This window comes from Oryzias latipes, assembly GCF_053564925.1.
Source record: "Oryzias latipes strain Hd-rR chromosome 1 unlocalized genomic scaffold, Olatipes_Hd-rR_3.1 chr1_Y".
Taxonomy (NCBI): domain Eukaryota; kingdom Metazoa; phylum Chordata; class Actinopteri; order Beloniformes; family Adrianichthyidae; genus Oryzias; species Oryzias latipes.
The window spans coordinates 5,571,529-5,589,221 of NW_027616335.1; the positions used below are offsets into that span (position 1 = coordinate 5,571,529).

A 17,693-nucleotide genomic window follows, 5' to 3' on the forward strand; every position below is an offset into this window, starting at 1 on the left:
AAATCCAAAATATTTTACATTTGGACAAAGTCCAATCGTCGTTTTCTGACAAAGATGCAATTTTTGAAACACCATTTGTACGTAATTGCCATAATCCAGGCTATCAGCTCCTCTTATTCTCTTCAAGACTATGTACAAATACTAATATTTCCAGACACTTTTACTGTAGAAATTTGAAGTTATCCATGTTTGAAATCCCAAATATTTAACATTTTCACCAAATCCAATCGTCTTTTTTCTGACATAGATGCAATTTTTGAGACACCATAGTTTAGTTATTTCTCATATTCCAGGCTATCGGCTCCTCTTATTCTGTTCAGGAATATGTTGACTACACATACTGATATTTTCAGATAATTTTACTCTAGAAATTTTGAGTTATCCATGTTTGAAATCCCAAATATTTTACATTTTCACAAGTGCTGAGCGTCTTTTTCTGACAAAGATGCAATGTTTGAGACACTGTAGTTTAGGTATTTGCCATAATCCAGGCCATCAGCTCCTTTTTATTCTCTTTAGGACTATGTTGACTACACATACTGATATTTCCAGACACTTTTACTGTAGAAATTTTGAGTTATTCATGTTTGAAATCCAAAATATTTTACATTTTCACAAGTGCTGAGCGTCTTTTTCTGACAAAAACGCAATGTTTAAGACACCGTAGTTTAAAATTCTGTTAAAATGTTAAAATAATACTAATAAACTTGAAAAAAGAATGAAAGACTTCCAGCTACTACAGTCCTTTTTTTGTAATTCTACCCCTTTCTACTTTTTAATCACACATTATTTCTGCATTGAAAACTAAACCTACAATCAATACAAAAATGACTTATTTATATAGTGGACTATGTCAAGAAACCAATTTGATAATTTCATACATTTTAGTCTTTCCTACTTTTTATGCTCTAACCCCTCCCCCATATTTTTTTCACCCTTTTTTAAACTTTTCTAATACTAATGTCTAAAGTTACTATACTAACTGGCCTACAACTAAAAACTGTACATTTATTTGGTTGATTTTTTAAGGCCCCCTGCCGGTTTCATCGATGCCAAGATAGAAAGCCGGTTGGGTGGTTTTGTAGCAGGGTCCGCCAGAGTCATTCTTTTCCCTATACACACCAGAGGTGACGTGTCCTGACTCATTCCTGTTACAGAGACTTTTGGGTCTTTGCCAGTGGAGCTGGTTTGAGGATGTGTGAGCTCATGCTGGGCATTATTTTGAAGGCACTGATCAGGTTTGCTGGGTAGCGAGCACTTATTGGAAATGCAGGATGGATATACAAACTGTACAGAAGGCAGTCGATACGGGTCCCAAACAGGGGTAGGTCTTTTGTGAACCACCATCTTTTCCCCTCGCTCTGCTCCGTCTTTGTAGTCATGTGCATTTGTTGGGTCCATGTTTTTTCTTTGTTCGGTGTGAGGGATTGCGCTTGAACCTATCAAAAAATGTTTTCGTTGATTTCCAAGAGGTCTATATGTAGACTTTTAACTATTATCAGATGATGTCATTCTGTCACATTCTGACACTGGATTACATGTAATAATGTCACAATATTAAATGCAACATCAATGATGTGACAATGATGTCTAATGACATCATCGTTACATCACTGTGACATCACTGTGACGTCAATTTGATTCAGTGTAATCAGATTGTAATGATGTCACATCTGATGATGTCACAGTGCACCTCACCCTGATTAAGGACACACATTGGTTTAAGGTCAGACAATATTTTAATTGACCGCCCTGTTCAAGGCAGAAGTTGGTGTTCAATTTTTTCTAGCCTCCGGTGTCCCTTAATCTTTGAGGAAAAGTAAATATTTATTATCTCCATAATTATCTGCAGCTGGTTTCAACTTTCTTTAAAATGATTTTTTAGGAGCCTTTGAATAGAGACAGGCAGCTTATTGGAGACCGGCGTTTATTCCATCACAGACAGACTGGGGATTGCTAATGGGTTCATTCTGCTAATTTGAATACAAATCGACTGCCTAATCAGCAAATAAAATGATTCAATTTATCTGCAGGGCTCCTCAAAGGTCAAAAATTACATCTTAACTATGAAAACTGTGTCTAAATTTAAGACTGATAAACTTTTTGTAAAAAAAAAAGAGAGAAATTAAAAGTTAAGCTCTTTCTGGATTTAAATTGAGATTTTTTTCTTCTTCTGTAGAAACCCAAATATCTTCTGAAAAATAATAGAGCAGATAAAAAAATCAGGTTGGCTAAGATTAATTTTTACCGAAGAGGATTAGGGCCATGGACAAAAGAAAAAAAAAGCGCATAGAAAATTCTGACTTTAATCTCAGAATTTATCCTTGTAATTTACTTTTCACAATACAAATCAAACAGTTAATGCTAGAAACGGGAAGGGAAGAAGCAAACTTATTTAATCCCTTCCCTATTATAATATGCATAACTTAACAATGATAAATGGTTGCTTTGTTATAAATTATAAACTGTAATGTTTCTATAAACATGTACTAATAAAGGTCTTTCTTCTGAAATGTTTTTGTATGAATTTATTCGAACCATAACACCTTTTTTACCACATGGGTGAGTTAAACAGGAGTTGCCAACATTATTTACAAGGTCAGAACTAACACATGTAATGCAAGTGGCTGAATATTGCAAAAGGAAACAAATCATGGAATGGAAATTTAGTTGATTTAATACTTTTGATCTTAGGTTACTATCATTTGATGCATCTGTTATGGAAATACTGAAAATTAAAAGTAAATAATAAAAAATGAGAAAAAATGTGTTTAGTTATACATATTTCTTTAAATTTCACAGAAGAAATAAGAGGCCAGGATAGGCTCCAGCAGCCCCGTGACCCCAAAAGGGACAAAATGGGTTCAGAAGATGAATCAGAAATAAATTCAAATTAAAAGAAAAAGGTATGTCAGTTATCTGTAGGTATTCTCAGATATGTACCATCGCACATATAAATAAGAAAAAACGACAAAACAGTTAAATTACTTTGTTACCATAGCTCCATTCAAACGACAGATATATAAATAAATGTGCTTAAAAATAATAACAAGAACAAGTGTCCAGTGTCTAATGTAGAGTCTAGCATCTGATGGGAAGAAATCTCAGCAAAAGGACTTCTTTTCTGCAATGACGTGTTGCAGACTCCACAGGAAGGGATGTGAAGTGTCATTTCTGGATCCTCCAAAGCAATGACATCACTGTCAATCTGCAGAAAAGAAAAATACATTAGTTATAAAAGAAATGAGTTTTATTTGATGTCACAGGGAACATATAGGAAAAAAACAAGTCCAGTAGTATTTTCAGAAGCGTAAATTAAAAAAAAGTGATAAATGGAGCTTCTTTCTTTCTTGCTGTGTGCAAACATTTGACATAAATGTACTTGTTGGCCATTTATATGCCCACTAAAACTGGACAAATGTGGTTAATCAGGTGAATCCAAACGGACTATGAAAATGCAGCTGAGAGAAAATAGTAAACTACAGAAGAGTCAATCCGATTCTGCAGAACTACGTACATAATGACGTAACGTTCAAGCTTCCTGGTGTTTCAAAACCCCCCGCCCAATAAAAATAAAATAAAAAAAACCCGCCCTGAAAAAAAAAACTGTACCCTGTAAAGTTTGCAGCTGTGCCGATAGCTTAATGTGGGTGCTAATGTGCTAAATAGTAAACACATTGCTACGGTTCATCGAAGAAGAAACAGCGGTTGCCGTGGATACGCAACACTACTCTGAGGTGTCACATGACTTTCACCACCTGAGCTTTATTTAAACTCGCGCAGATACAGAATAACAAAAACTATAATAGTGTATTAAATGTTATGAAAGGGTATGATTCTGTGACGAGGGACCGTCGTTTGCAGAGTGTTTGTTAAACAATGAGATAATAAAAATAGAGAACGTGTCTGTCACGTGAAGAGAAGGTTGAAAACCGAACATTAAAGTTATTGAGTTGGAGTGTAAACTAAAAGATTGGTGGGTATGCTGCATAGTAGTAAAACACGACAATCTGTTAGACATACGCAGAGAGTATTTTCTGAAGGCTATAAAAGTACTAAATTATAAGGTAGTTGTTGATATAAACGGGCACGACAATGGGGGTGCTAATATATCACAAAGCATTTTCTGCACCACCAGCTATGCAAAACCCTGCATGGCTGATGCAAAATGCTAGCATAGCCTGCTGCCCGTTCATTTACAAGATTCAGTTTAAAATAATTCTATTTACTTACCCTCTGTTCTTCCATTAGCCAAATGACCTCCTCTGGTAAACCTTGAGCGTGCAAAAAGACACTTACAGACGTTCATTTTGTTGGTTTCACTCCGGACGCTCCTTGGACTCTGCAGTGCTGAAGAATGTGGCTCACATGCGACTGTAGCGCACAATTCTGACTTTAAAGTCAGAATTCTGAGATTAAAGTCAGAATTCTGAGATTAAAGTCAAAATTAAAGTCAGAGATTAAAGTCAGAATTCTGAGATTAAAGTCAGAATTCTGAGATTAAAGTCAGAATTCTGAGTTTAAAGTCAGAATTCTGAGATTGAATCAGAATTCTGAGATTAAAGTCAGAATTTTTATATGACCTTTTTTTTTTTTTATTTTGTCCATGGCCCCAATCCTCTTCCAGTAGCGGTTCTAGGCACGGGCCGTCCGGGCGGTGGCCTGGGGCGGAAAACTGAAGGGGGGCGGCACTTGTAAAATATTTTATGCACCACTATTGGTTTACTTATGTCACAGTTTGTGAGTTTGTAACAGCCTGAACCTGGCCGCGCCGCCGCCCTCGCCCCGCAGCTGCGCTCTCCTGTCTTTGAGAAGTAGACACAAATGTGTGTGAAGAAGGAGAAGGGAGGGGGCGCGGGGTGAGCACAGAGTGCCGCTGCGTTTGCGCAAACGCAAAACCTGGCTGGCTCATCTTTCAGGGGAGGCGACGGTCGCGGGCTTGATGAAAAGAATAAAAGTAAAAAACTGTGATTGCGCTGTCATGTAGCGAATCAGCGCCCCTGGCTGTAGCTGCACGCGCTCCTGCTGGAAATGTGTGAAGGAAGGGGGGCGGGGGGGGGGGGGGGGGGCTGCGGGGAATCAGTTCAATTGTGGGACGCTTCCAAATTAAGTGGCTAGGTGGGGACAAGGGCGGGGGTTTGAATCTACTTTATAAAACCTTTTTATAAGTCAGTCATAAGGTGACATTCTATAACCTACATTTTAATAAAGGTATAAAAAATATATTCTGCTTTTTTGGGTTAATTTTGTGTGAAATGCCCAAATGAAAAAATGGCATCACAAAACAATGCTGTCACTAAGGTGACAGTTGGTTCAGTCAACGGACTTGATGCCTTTTTCGTGCCTTAACTTGTAACATTAGTTATGATTCATGTGTCTGTCTGCTCTGCTGTCCCACAAAGGTTTTGTTGTGTTTTGCTGTTGTATACTAGTTCATAATGTTAAAAAAGCTGTGATGGTTACACAGCATGCTGCTGCTGCCATAAGATGCTAATGGGGCAAATAATTTGAGATTGGTCATTAATTTAATAATCATATGTGGCAGCCTAAACGTTTTCACAATGTTTTTTGACATTTAACTTGGGATTTAGGGGTTAATTTTGAACCTGCATATGAAGTTTATTTTTTATTTGTTTTACAAATGTGGGGTTATATTTTTAGCCAATAGAATTTCCATAAATCTGTAGGTAGTTTTAAAAATGAATATTTACCATTCATGGGGCGCATGGCGAGGGTCTCGCCCGGGGAGTAATTCAGGGTAGAACCGCCACTGTCCTCTTCCGTACACTTTAAATGAACAGCAGACCACTGAACATTGTGTGTTTTTATTTACATATTCCTTTCAGTACAGCAGTGTATGCCAGCTCATACATGTGGGTTTTTTCTAGGAAAACGAACTCTCAGCGCTCCTCTGATCTCTTTCCTCTTTCTTTTCTCTCATGCTGCTCTGCGTGCTCCCGCATGACGTCATCCTTGCTCCACAGCGCTCGTTCCACCTGCTGGCCATTTACAGTACTACACGATTTGTAATGAACCCACAACACTTGAAACAGTTTCAATATTAAACAATTATGAAATAATTAACAAAGGGGTGGCTTATTTTCACTGTCCCTACACTCTCCCCCCAAAATTTCAATGGTGTCCCGACATTACAAGAAACATTTTTCCTGATGTTATCAATCCACACAGTAGCATACTTTACACTAAAGCAGTCCTTTCATAAGAGTCAGAGGTCACGTTAAGCCACAGACGCAATACTGATTTCCAGTAGTCCATATGGCAGGTATCTCTCCTTAATGCCACATGGTCGCAGTAGTTGATGTGCACGCCAACTGTCCACTGCAACATCTGTCGAACAAACAGGTATCTGCATCTGCTCTGAGTGAGGCACTTTAACCTTAAAGAAGTCTGCATTCTACTTTGTGTACTTCAGTAGCTCTAATTTGTGACTCATTATGTATTAAAAGAGCACCAATGTCAAAACTTAAACTTAATCATGTTTTGGTAAAACTATGAACTCAACTTTTTCAAATCACAACTCTTTTTACAACTTTTACTTAAGAAGGAACAAACACAAATCACATTCACTAGGCATGTGAAAATCTAGGCTGTCCCAATTGGTGATATGTAAACACCATTTGGGGTTTTCTGTTACAAAAAGGATACTTTTTCACTCTGTGGTGTGTCAGGATCCCCATTGTCACTGAAAGAAGAGGGCGATGACTCTTCTTTCTCTGTGTCAGGCTTTTTGTCAATCTCTGCTGGAGCAGCTGTTGTCAGTTCTGGCTCATCATCGTCCTTCTGCTCTGTCTGTGATGCCTCTCTGTTGTCCGGTTCAGAGTCTGCTGCTTCTGTTCCTCGCTGGTGCTCCTCTCGATCAGCTCATCTCGGTTTTAGTCCAACCATTGATGTCCACTGTTCCTCATCATCAGACACAGATTCCTCTTCTTTTTTTTTCCGGAGACTAATTTTTCTGTTTTGTCCAGATTTAGTTGGCTCAGGTTCACTAGTTAGTGGGAGAAAGTCACACGGCAACAGAAGATTCCGGTGAATGATTTTAACACGGCCCTTTCCAGTCTCTGGCTTTACTTCATAAACTGGGCTTTCAGGGTGTTTTCTCTGGGTAACAATATACATCTTGTCTTCCCAATATGACCTCAATTTACCCGGTCCTCCCCTCTCAGTGAAATTTCGGACTAGTACTCCACAGCCAGGATTCAACTCTGCACCATATACTTTTTTATCAAAGTGAATTTTTACTCTCACTCCTTCTTTGATGGCTGTTTTTGAAGCTAGTTGGTATGCTTGAGTCATTCTAATTCTCCATTTCTCTGCCTAGTCTTCATGTGATGGGCTTTGGTCTTTCACCATGAGGCCAAACATGAGATCTATAGGGAGTCTAGGTTGGCGACCAAACAGAAGCAAATAAGGTGCATAGAAATCTTTCTACTTGCCCATTTCCCTGTGGATGATACGGTGTTGTGTGAGACCCAGAAACCGCAGTGTACTCCTGAAGTTTAGCGAACAGTTTGTTCTCAAACTCCCTCCCCTGGTCATGGTGAAGCTTGGTGGGGAATCCAAATCTCAACACAAAGTCTCCAAAAATCTTTTCTGCTGCGGTTTTGGCAGCTTTGTTTCGGCACGGATAAGCCTGAGCAAATCTGGTGAAGTGATCCATCACTACAAGAATATATTTAAATCCTCCTTTACACTTTTCCAGATGCAGAAAATCAATAGAGACCAACTCAAAGGGGTATGTTGTGACAATATTCGTGAGAGGAGCTTTGACAGGCTTGTTAGGACGTTTGTTTTTCAAGCACCTGCACACACGCGTGACATAGTGTTCCACGTCTTCCTGCATGTGTGGCCAATAGAAGCGCTCTCGAATAAGGTGCAAAACTCTCTCCACCTCAAGATGAACCATTTCTTCGTGTAGTTCTTTCTAAACAAGTTGTTGAAATCTGGTAGGAAGAATCAGCTGTGAGTGGGTGGTTTTTGAGATTTCGGGCCCTCTGACTGAGTTCATGTCTGCACAGAAACCTTCAGGATTCTCTTCTTCCACACGTCTTTCACTCTGAACTCCTGCGGCACAAACTCTCTTCTGAATGTGAATCATCTCAGTCAGACGTTCAGCAGCATGAGAGCTGTCCATGTGGTCCACCTCATGAGTCCTGAAAAGAAAAAGAAAAAAGGAATGCCAGTTTAGTTTGGTCTGTTTTGTTAAAGTTTAGTATTATCCTAATGAATTCTATGTATTCATGATCCCTTTTTGATGGTATGTTTACCTTACAATTACCGGTATGAAGCCCATTCAGACGACTATAGTTTGAATATGCGCTATATAAAAAACATATTGAATTGAATTAGGGAATTTATGCCGTGATTGCTGTCTTCTTATATTATTTTTACAAGTCTCCATGTGCATGTATTAGGGAGTTAATGCATTTTGTCTGGCAAAAGTATATGTGGCCGACTTTTATCCTTGGACACACTTAGAATACATGCGGGCAATGGAGCAATGTGGATTGTTTCTACATGATCATTACGAGCGACCAATGTGATCCTCCACCGGTTTGTGTATTTGAACGTAAGTAAATAAATGCAATTAACCGCCTTTAGGATATGTACAATCGTGTTTTAAGAATTTTCTTTAGGAAAATGCCCCCTTTTATGTTTGGCTACAGGAGAAAAAGGCAGACTGAGCAAAGCTGCCGACTGTAACATTAGTTATACTATATTCTACAGTCTCTTGGAAATAAAGTTTAACTGTACCTGTCATTTATTGATCAATGGTTTATTATATGTAAAATATATCAAAATATAAACTATCTAATTTATCACACCTAGGTGTAATACCTGTTGTGTATTTATGCTCAGTCTCACACAACTCAAGGAGTGCATAGTCTCAGGTGGGTTAGACGTGGAAAGTAAAACCCCTGACCCCATGCTAGACATGCATGTGTGGCTTTTCTCTGGGCCTTCCTCCCACCGTCCTAAAACATGCTTAATAGGTGAATTGGTCACTGTAAAGCAGGGGTCGGGAACCTATGGCTCGCGAGCCATATATGGCTCTGTTGATGGTCACATGTGGCTCGCAGACAAATCCTTAATTATACTTTTTTTTCCCATTAGACCAGTCCTTCTCGGGCGCGATGCGATGTCCAAGGCGTGCAGTAGTAGCGGTGCTTGGAGAGAAAACTATCAGTTTACTATTATCTATTAGTTTGTACCACCCGGAAACCTGTGAATTGCCGTGCCTAAAACTGTGCGCAGTTTCGGGGACGGGATGTGTGAGGAAGAAAGCCGGGGGGGGGGGGGGGGGGGGGGTAGTGGGGACAGGCAGCAGGTGAATCGCTCAGGGATGGTAAAAACGTAAACCCGCTGCCCGACACTCACTGCAGCGTGTCAGTGTGTGTTTGGTTCCATGTCTGTCTCACATCTAAAGAACATTCAGACCTAAGATCCCGTTTAAAGCAGAAACTCACCACGTATCAACTAGACTAGACCATCAGCAAAACTACCACGAGAAATACTCATCATTTATTAGCAACAGCATAACAATGTTATTAACAAGAATCCACAGAACGATTGTACTTCAAAAAAGTTGAAATTACATCAAATGCACGCATTCACTTGTATATTTAGTTTTAAACATATTGTCGCGGTCTGAGTTGGACTGGGTGGCTGTTGGGCCGCGTTAAAAGTTCTGGAGTTCATGGAACGCATCGATCAGGCAGAGATCTGATTGGCCCTCAGTTCTGTCGCTCAGCCTGTTGTTGGGGAGTTTGGACCAATGGGGTTCAGCTATGGACCGAATAAGGGAAATGGGGAGCTGGAGCGGGAGGGGGGAATATAAAGTTGGGAGAAGCGCTCTCGTCTCGGCGGGAGAGATTCAGGAGTTGCTGAATTAATTGTACGGCGTTTGTTGCGGTCTGCAGTAACCAGAATAAAGAACCTTAAAAGAGGTTAAGTCTCCGTGCCTCAGTGTGGGAAAGGGACACTTAAAAATATGTGGCGTTTTTGGCTCTCTTGGCCAAAAAGGTTCACGACCCCTGCTCTAAAGTGTCCATAGGTGATTGTGTGATTGTGGTCCTGTGACAGGCCGGCGAGCTGTCCAGGATGTTCCCTGCCTTCACCAGCAAGTGGCAGGGATAGGCTCGAGCAGCCCTGTGACCCCAAAGGAATGAAATGGAATAGAAGATGAATGAATGTAATGCTACTAGTTGACACAAATAAGCTTTAAAATATTGAGCACTGTTGAGTTAAATTTGAATAATTGTTAACAAAGCTTAAGCTCAAAGCTTAAAACTCTGTAGTTCAGGGGTGGGCAATTATTGTTTGGGCAATTATTATTACTGTGGGCCACGTTGGGTTCTAAAATTTGATAGAAGGGCCGAACCAGAAGCAGATGCGTGGAGGGAGAATGATATAAGGTGGAATGTAGATGAAAACATTTGGGTTGAAAATTATATCCTAAAACAGAATATTCTAGAGTTTTTAGTTTAAAACTTTTATTCCCATTTTAGATCTCTTTTTTTATTTTGAAGCCCTTTGGTACCTTCAAAGAGTTGTAAAGTGCTAAATGAACAAAGTTTCATTTATTCATGATCCTTTTAATAAAACAAATAGCAGCGTTCGAAATAAGTGGTTATTCTGTTGTCCGAGACAACCACATTTCAGTGGGGACAACCAAAATGAACCTGATGGTTGTCCGTGTGAGCGGAGAGCGACGAAGCGCGTCCTTTCCGTCTCTACATGTGCACTTTTCAATAAAGATTATTCAAAGAAATGTGTTGAACAACAGTACCTGGTCTCCAAAAACACGTTCAAAATAATCAGCCCATTAAAGGTAAATTTAAAACACATTCATAAAACACTATAACTTTCACTCATAACAGAACAGACTGCCTAACTGTATAGCCAAAAGAGGGTCCAAGTCTGTTTGCCCCTGTGCCAGTACTCAGCCCAGATAAAATACAGGTTTGTGTCAGGAAGGGCATCCAGCGTCAAAATCTCTGCCAGACAATATGTGCAAATCTGTGGAAGTTAATTCTCTGTGATCCCTGATGGGATATGCCAAAGGTGAATGAAAAAGTATATTATCACTGACTTCTCAGAGAGCATCTCTTTCAAGGTGGCACCAAAACACCTCTGGCTGGTCTTCCTGTTACGGTGGGTTGGGGGAGCACCCAGGCGCAGAGAGGAGGTGGTGGCAGGAGGTTCCAGGATCACAGGTATTTCTTTTACTAAAAAAGTCCAGAACTAAACAAGAACTCCACTGCAGCATGCAGGCAAACTCAAAACTTGAATAGCACTAAACTCACAGGAACTCAGAACACCAACCAAACATTAGACTATGGGTCATCCCCATGAGCTTCCTGAGCACCCGTGCATCTAAGAGGAAAGGTGAACACGGTCACCCTAATTACAGGGGCCCCAGCTCTCTCACACAAACTCACAAGGCATACTAATTATACTAATTGTATAATTAGTATGCATACTAATTAATGTTCTTTTAATTCCTGCAGAATTGCATCTACATGAAAATGAAATCAGGGACATTGAATTAGATTAATGTAACAATTACTTTTTGGAAACACAATTTTCCAGCACTGCTTACTTTCTTTTTTTTTTTCTTTTTTTTTTTTTTTTTTAACTTGTCCTGTCCAACAACTGGGCAGTCAGATGAGAGCTGAGGGCCTCTTGGGTTGGACATATTTTACTTTAACAAGAGGGGTTATTAATCTTCAGACAAACCAAAGGTATGCCTGAATAAACCCCTTTTGTAATTGAAGCCAACCTTTATTAATTTCAAACATGTCTGAAAATCTTTGGTGTTGGACCGGACGGAAAAGGAAAGAGGGGAAGAAGAGAGAGGGACGTTAGAGAGAGGGGGGGTAGGGGTGATAATAGGAGGGGAAGGGGGGTAAGACCATGAAGCAGCATAAAGCAACAAGTTTACTGGTTGTTAATCATTACGGTAAGGTTCAAATGTAGTACAAAAAGGGCGGAGCCTGTCCACACACACACTAAAATGTTATAAACACACCTGTTAGTTGCAAAAATGTCCACCTGTCGACATGTACACAAAACAGATAGTGTTCACACGCATACTTATGCCTTAAATCCAACTAATGTGAAATATTTCAGTCATTCAGTCATGCAAACTGTTAGTACAAAGGTGAGCTAACACCTGTGCCCAGGTGAGTGTTTATGTTCTTCTAAAATGGATGGTGGAACGTGAAAAGAAGGAGGGAGAGTGCCCAGCCATCCCCACCCCAAGACCCCCACCGCACCAGCAGCGGCAGCCGGAATCCCCCCAACGCCACACGGGAACCAACAGGGAACAACCGCCGCCCGGGCGACCAAGCCCGCCACCCAGGCCAGGGCCAGCAGGGCCGCCGCAAGGCCCCCAGAGCCAGAGAGCAGGGAGGCACGGAGGGAAAGAGAGCGCCGCCCCAGCCCGACCAGGAGAGCAGCCCCCCCGCCGCGCCGGGAGAACCCAACGCAGGGCCCCACCGGAGAAGGACGCCCACAGCCCCAGACGAGCACCCCACCACCACCCAGGAGTTCCGGGCATCCCCCCGCCCCAACCCCAGGTACGAGCCAGGACCCCCCAAGGGAGACCCGCTCCGCACTCCAGGCAGCCATCCGCCCGGCCCACGGTTGGTCCAGGGAAGAGCGAGGCAGGGGGCCCGCCGCCCCCGCCCAGGAGGGGGGAACCCCGGGGAAAAAAGAGGGCCCACAAGGGGTGTTGTAAATATGGCCCGACCAGGCTCGGCCACAGTTGGAAATTTGGCGGGGCCCAGCACTCAGGAGCAAGGACCAGAACCCACCCCCCAGGGACACGAACACCCCCGGCTCAGATGTAATGTGAACCCCCCCACCGCGCGGAGAGAGCACCGCCGGGCCCAGGAAGCCGGCACCCCGGGAACACGGCCGCCGTTGCAAAGGGGCCCGTACCCCCCACCAGGGAAGAGGCAGGGGACAGATGGTCCTAGGTCCCACCTTCCTTGCAAAATGTGTGTGCGTGTATGTGTGTTTGAGAGAGTGTGTGTGTGCATGTGTGTGTGTTTATGTTGGGATGTATATATTGAGGGGGGAGGGGTGTATGTACTAAGGGGGGTGCAGTTAAAATTGGCGGGTAGGGCACTAAGGGGACATCTCCTGATTACTCACAGTGACGTCCCCTCACCCTCCCCACCAATGGGCCCTAAATGTCTAAGGTGCAGTTAAAATTGGCGGCTAGGGTGCTAGGAGGACATCTGCTGCTTGCTGGCAGTGATGTCCAAGCACCCCCCCTACCAAGGGCCCTACATGTTTAAGGTGCAAATAAAACCGAAAGAGGGGGGGCCCACTCCATACGGCAACCATAGGAGGGGGGCCACTGCCTAGTAAACCCCCCCCCCAGGCTCATCGCAGGCTAAGCCCCCCACCCCCTCACCCTGTTATGAGGTTATATGAGGAAGGGGGTAAGTTGGGGACAGCTGATAGACTGTCCCCCGGTGGTCAAACAGCTGTCCCCCGCCCCCCCCCCCCAACAAGGGGGCCAGGCCCACCCAGCCCAGGGGCCCCACCCCCGGAGGCGCCGACACCCCAGGCCCAGCACCACCCCCCCCACACAGAGAGGGAGGAGCCAGAAAGCGTTGGCCCCCCCCGGAGCAAGCCCAGGCCCCCACCCCCAAATGCCGGCCCTAGAAGAGCTCTGGTCAGGCCTCGACGGGACCGAGGCAGCCAACCGGCCGGGGAAACCGCCGATGGCCTCAGCGGAGACCCCGACCCGTCAACCCCCCCTGCCCCGTACCAATAGTGCCCCCCCCCTCCCCCAGAATGCCCCCCCACAGGACAGGGCCGGCAAGACCCCCCACCCCACCACCCCCCCAGACCCCGCAGCCGAAGCGGATGACACCCAGAGCGACCGGGGGCCCCGAGAGGGTTGTCCCGTCCCGCCCCAGAGCCAGGGAAAGGCCGATCCCAGCCCCAGGTGTAGATGGGAAGCCCATCCAGCGCCGCTGGGCCCCCCCCCCCCGAGCAGCGCCCCCCGCCAACCCCCCCCAGCACAGGCAAAGGGACCACCCCCCCAAGCCAAGCCAGACCACCACCCCACCCCCCCACCACGCACCCCCACACCCAAGCCCAGAGGACCACGCAGCGCCCCAGCCCGCCCCACCCAGGCGCCGGACCCGACCCCCCGACCAACGGAGCCCCCACCACCCCCCGCCAGGCCCCGGAGGCCCCGACCCCCACCCCGGCCTACGGCAGAAGGGCAAGGAGCAGCGACGACCAGGCCCCCCCACCCCCTAAGTCATGGAGTTAGCCATGGGAGACCAGAGAGACTGAATTCTTTCAAAGTTACTTGAACCTTGGGCTGACATTTTTTCCAAGCTGATATGATCAAGCAGCAGATTTCTGTGTTGACTTATATTTATATTTTTCTTGCTTTTCCAATTTATTAAAATAGTTTTTTTAGCAATGCAAAGAGTTATGAAAATGATAGAGCCTAGTCCTCCTTCAACATCGATGGCACTCATGTCACCAAGCACACAAAGTGACGGTGAAGCTGTGATTGAAACCTTAAGCCAGACTGATAGATCGGCACATACCTGCTGCCAGAGAGCCTGGACAGGCGTGCAGAACCACAGTGCATGCATGTAATTATCGGGTAGATTACTGTCACAGTGCTGACAAATGTCTGAGTTGCTGAGACCCATCTTGAACATCCTCTGTCCAGTGTAGTAAATTCTGTGAAGAGTTTTGAAATGGATTAGCTGCAGATTTGGACTTTTTGTCATTTTAAAGGTGTTTAGACAAAGTTCTGACCAAAAGCTTTCATCTGTGCTGATGCTCAAATCTGCATCCCATTTTGTTGTCGGAAGTGAAATATTGTTATCTAAATTACATAAAAGTTTGTATATTTTGGAGAGAGTTTTATTCATTGAGAAATTAATCAGAGTGGTAACTACATCTGGTAGCTTTAAATCGTTGTCTCTGTATTTAAACTTTTTAGTAATAATTGATTTAAGTTGCTGATATTCCAAGAAGTTATATATTCCATGTTTGTCTTGAAGTTCCTGGGGAGTTATGAATCTTCTATCAATAATTATGTGCTCTAGTTGTTTTATGCCCCCTGCTTGCCAAGCTGGGAAGTGGATAATTTTTTTGTTTATGAGGATGTCTGGGTTGTTCCAGATGGGTGTCATTTTACACGGTTGAATTGATGATTTTGATATTTTGAGAAATTCCCACCAGGCTGTTAAAGTGGCATTTATATTAATACTTTTGAAACAATCCTGTTTTTTAACTATTTGGCTAATAAATGGAAGATCTGACAGGTTGATCTTTCCACATAACGCCTGTTCCAAGTCTAGCCATGAGTTGGTTTCTGGATTAATTTTTAACCATTTTAAGATGTATTGTAATCTATTTGCAAGAAAGTAATTGTGGAAGTTAGGTAATTCTAATCCTCCACAGCTTTTTGCAGATTTTAAAGTTTTTAGACTAATTCTTGCAGGTTTATTGTTCCATAGAAAGCTTGATATGGATGAGTCTAATGTTTTGAACCATTTTAATGGCGGTTGTGTGGGAATCATTGAGAAGAGATAATTAACTTTGGGTAAGATTTTCATTTTTACCGTGGCTACCTTGCCCATAAGGGACAAAGGCAGATTGGTCCAGCGTGATAGATCGTCCTGTATGTTTTTCAGTAATGGGGTGTAGTTTAGCTGCACCAGTTCTGATATTTTGGGGGAAAAATAAATACCTAGATATTTTATATTGCCTGATTTAACTGGTATTGTGAGTCCTTGCTCCGCATTACTGTTCAGTGGTAATAAAACAGATTTATTCCAATTAATGGAATAGTCTGATATAGAAAAGAATTCATTAATGATTGTTGCCGTTTCATTTACAGAATGTATATTACTTAAAAACAGTAATATGTCATCTGCATAGAGACTGATTTTATGATGGCTGTGTTTGGTTTTAATTCCTTTAATACTCTCATTCTGTCTTATTGCTGCAGCTAGAGGCTCGATAAATATTGCAAAAAGAGAGGGGGAGAGTGGGCAACCCTGTCTAGTTCCTCTTCCAAGAAAAAACCTATTGGAAGTCTGTTTATTAGTTCTAACTGATGCATTGGGGTTGTGATATAATATTTTGATCCAATTGATGAATGATTCTCCAAACCCAAACTTATGGAGGGCAGCAATGAGGAACTTCCAATTTACTCTATCAAAGGCTTTTTCAGCATCCAATGATAGTATGGTCATTTCCTGGTTTTTGATGGTGGCATAGTCTATTATGTTAACGAGTCTGCGGACATTGTCATCCGAGTGTCTGCCTTTGATGAATCCAGTTTGATCAAAGTGAATTATGTGAGGAGTGACTTTTTCTATTCTCTGTGCTAGTGCTTTGCAGATAATTTTTACATCTGCATTAATTAAAGAAATGGGGCGATAGCTTGAAGGACTCGTGGGGTCTTTGTCTGGTTTTAGAAGAAGGATAATGTTGGCAGAGTTCATGTTAGGTGGTAGAGATTGGCTTTCATTGATGAATTTTACCGTTTTATAAAACGTTGGTGCCAGTTGTTCCCAGAATTCCTTATAAAACTCTGCAGGAAAGCCGTCGGGTCCTGGTGCTTTGCTGTTAGGCATAAGTGACAGAGCTTCATGAAGCTCAGACAACGAGAGCGGAGAGTCTAAATTTGTGATTTGATCTTCGTTTAACTTGGGCAGGTTTATATTGTTGAGAAATGAGTTGATGCTTTGTTCTGATGGATTGATCTGTGGAGTGTATAAGTTTTGATAAAAGTCTTTAAACGCATTATTAATTTTTACCGGGTCATGGGTGACATTCCCTGTTTGGTCCATAATAGAAGTGATTGTTGATTTTTCTTTATTAATTTTAAGCTGATTAGCTAGAAATTTGCCAGATTTATTTGAGTTTTCATATCTTTCCAGTCGAAGCCTTTGTATCTGGAATTGTGTTTCTTTATTGATGATGTCATTAAACTGCAGCTTTAAATTTTTCAGGTCGCCCAGTATGTGTTCCTGTGCAGAAGCAGCATAAGCAGTCTCCAGAGTTTTTATTTTATTTTCTAATTCTAATAAATCTGCTTTCTCTTTGCGTTTTTTATGCGTTGAATAAGAGATGATTTTCCCTCTCATGACTGCTTTTGCTGCTTCCCAAAGAATACTTGGTGATATTTCAGAAGTATTGTTGAATTCTAAGAAGGTTGCCCACTCTTTTTTAAAGAATTCAATAAATTCCTGGTCTTTTAACAGAGACGTATTAAACCTCCAGGTTGAACCCGAGGGTGTCGATATTTCCCTAGAAATATTTACAGAGACTGGTGCATGATCACTGATAATTATTGGATGAATGTTGGAACTTTTAATTTCTTTCAAAAGGGAGTTACTGACTAATAAATAATCTAAACGAGAGTGTGAATGATGAACTGGAGAGAAAAAGGTGAACCCCTTAGTGTTTGGATGACATGAGCGCCAAGCGTCGCAGAGACCCAGATCATTCATGTATTGCTTTAGAATACTTGCAGACTGCCATGTACGCTGGTTTGCTGCTGTGCTGAGTCTGTCAAGTTCAGGGTCCAAAACAAGGTTGACGTCTCCTCCTATAATGATTGTGGAGTCAGAGTGAGCTGAGAGTGAGGTGAAGAATCTGTGAAAGAAGGAAGA

General features: G+C 42.6%; 1 long non-coding RNA gene across 2 annotated transcripts in view; it reads right to left on the minus strand.

Annotated features, from left to right (window-relative positions):
- Window positions 1-5,809: 5,809 nt before the first annotated feature.
- Window positions 5,810-17,693, minus strand: part of LOC144990390 (uncharacterized) — a 30,003-nt gene continuing 18,119 nt past the window's right edge. The window contains exon 2 of one of the 2 annotated variants that reach the window (XR_013654378.1): window positions 5,810-8,171. This is a non-coding gene — a long non-coding RNA (uncharacterized LOC144990390). Of the gene's footprint in view, window positions 8,172-14,430; window positions 17,677-17,693 lie in introns of those variants that run through there. The other variant, XR_013654380.1, reaches the window with a different exon arrangement.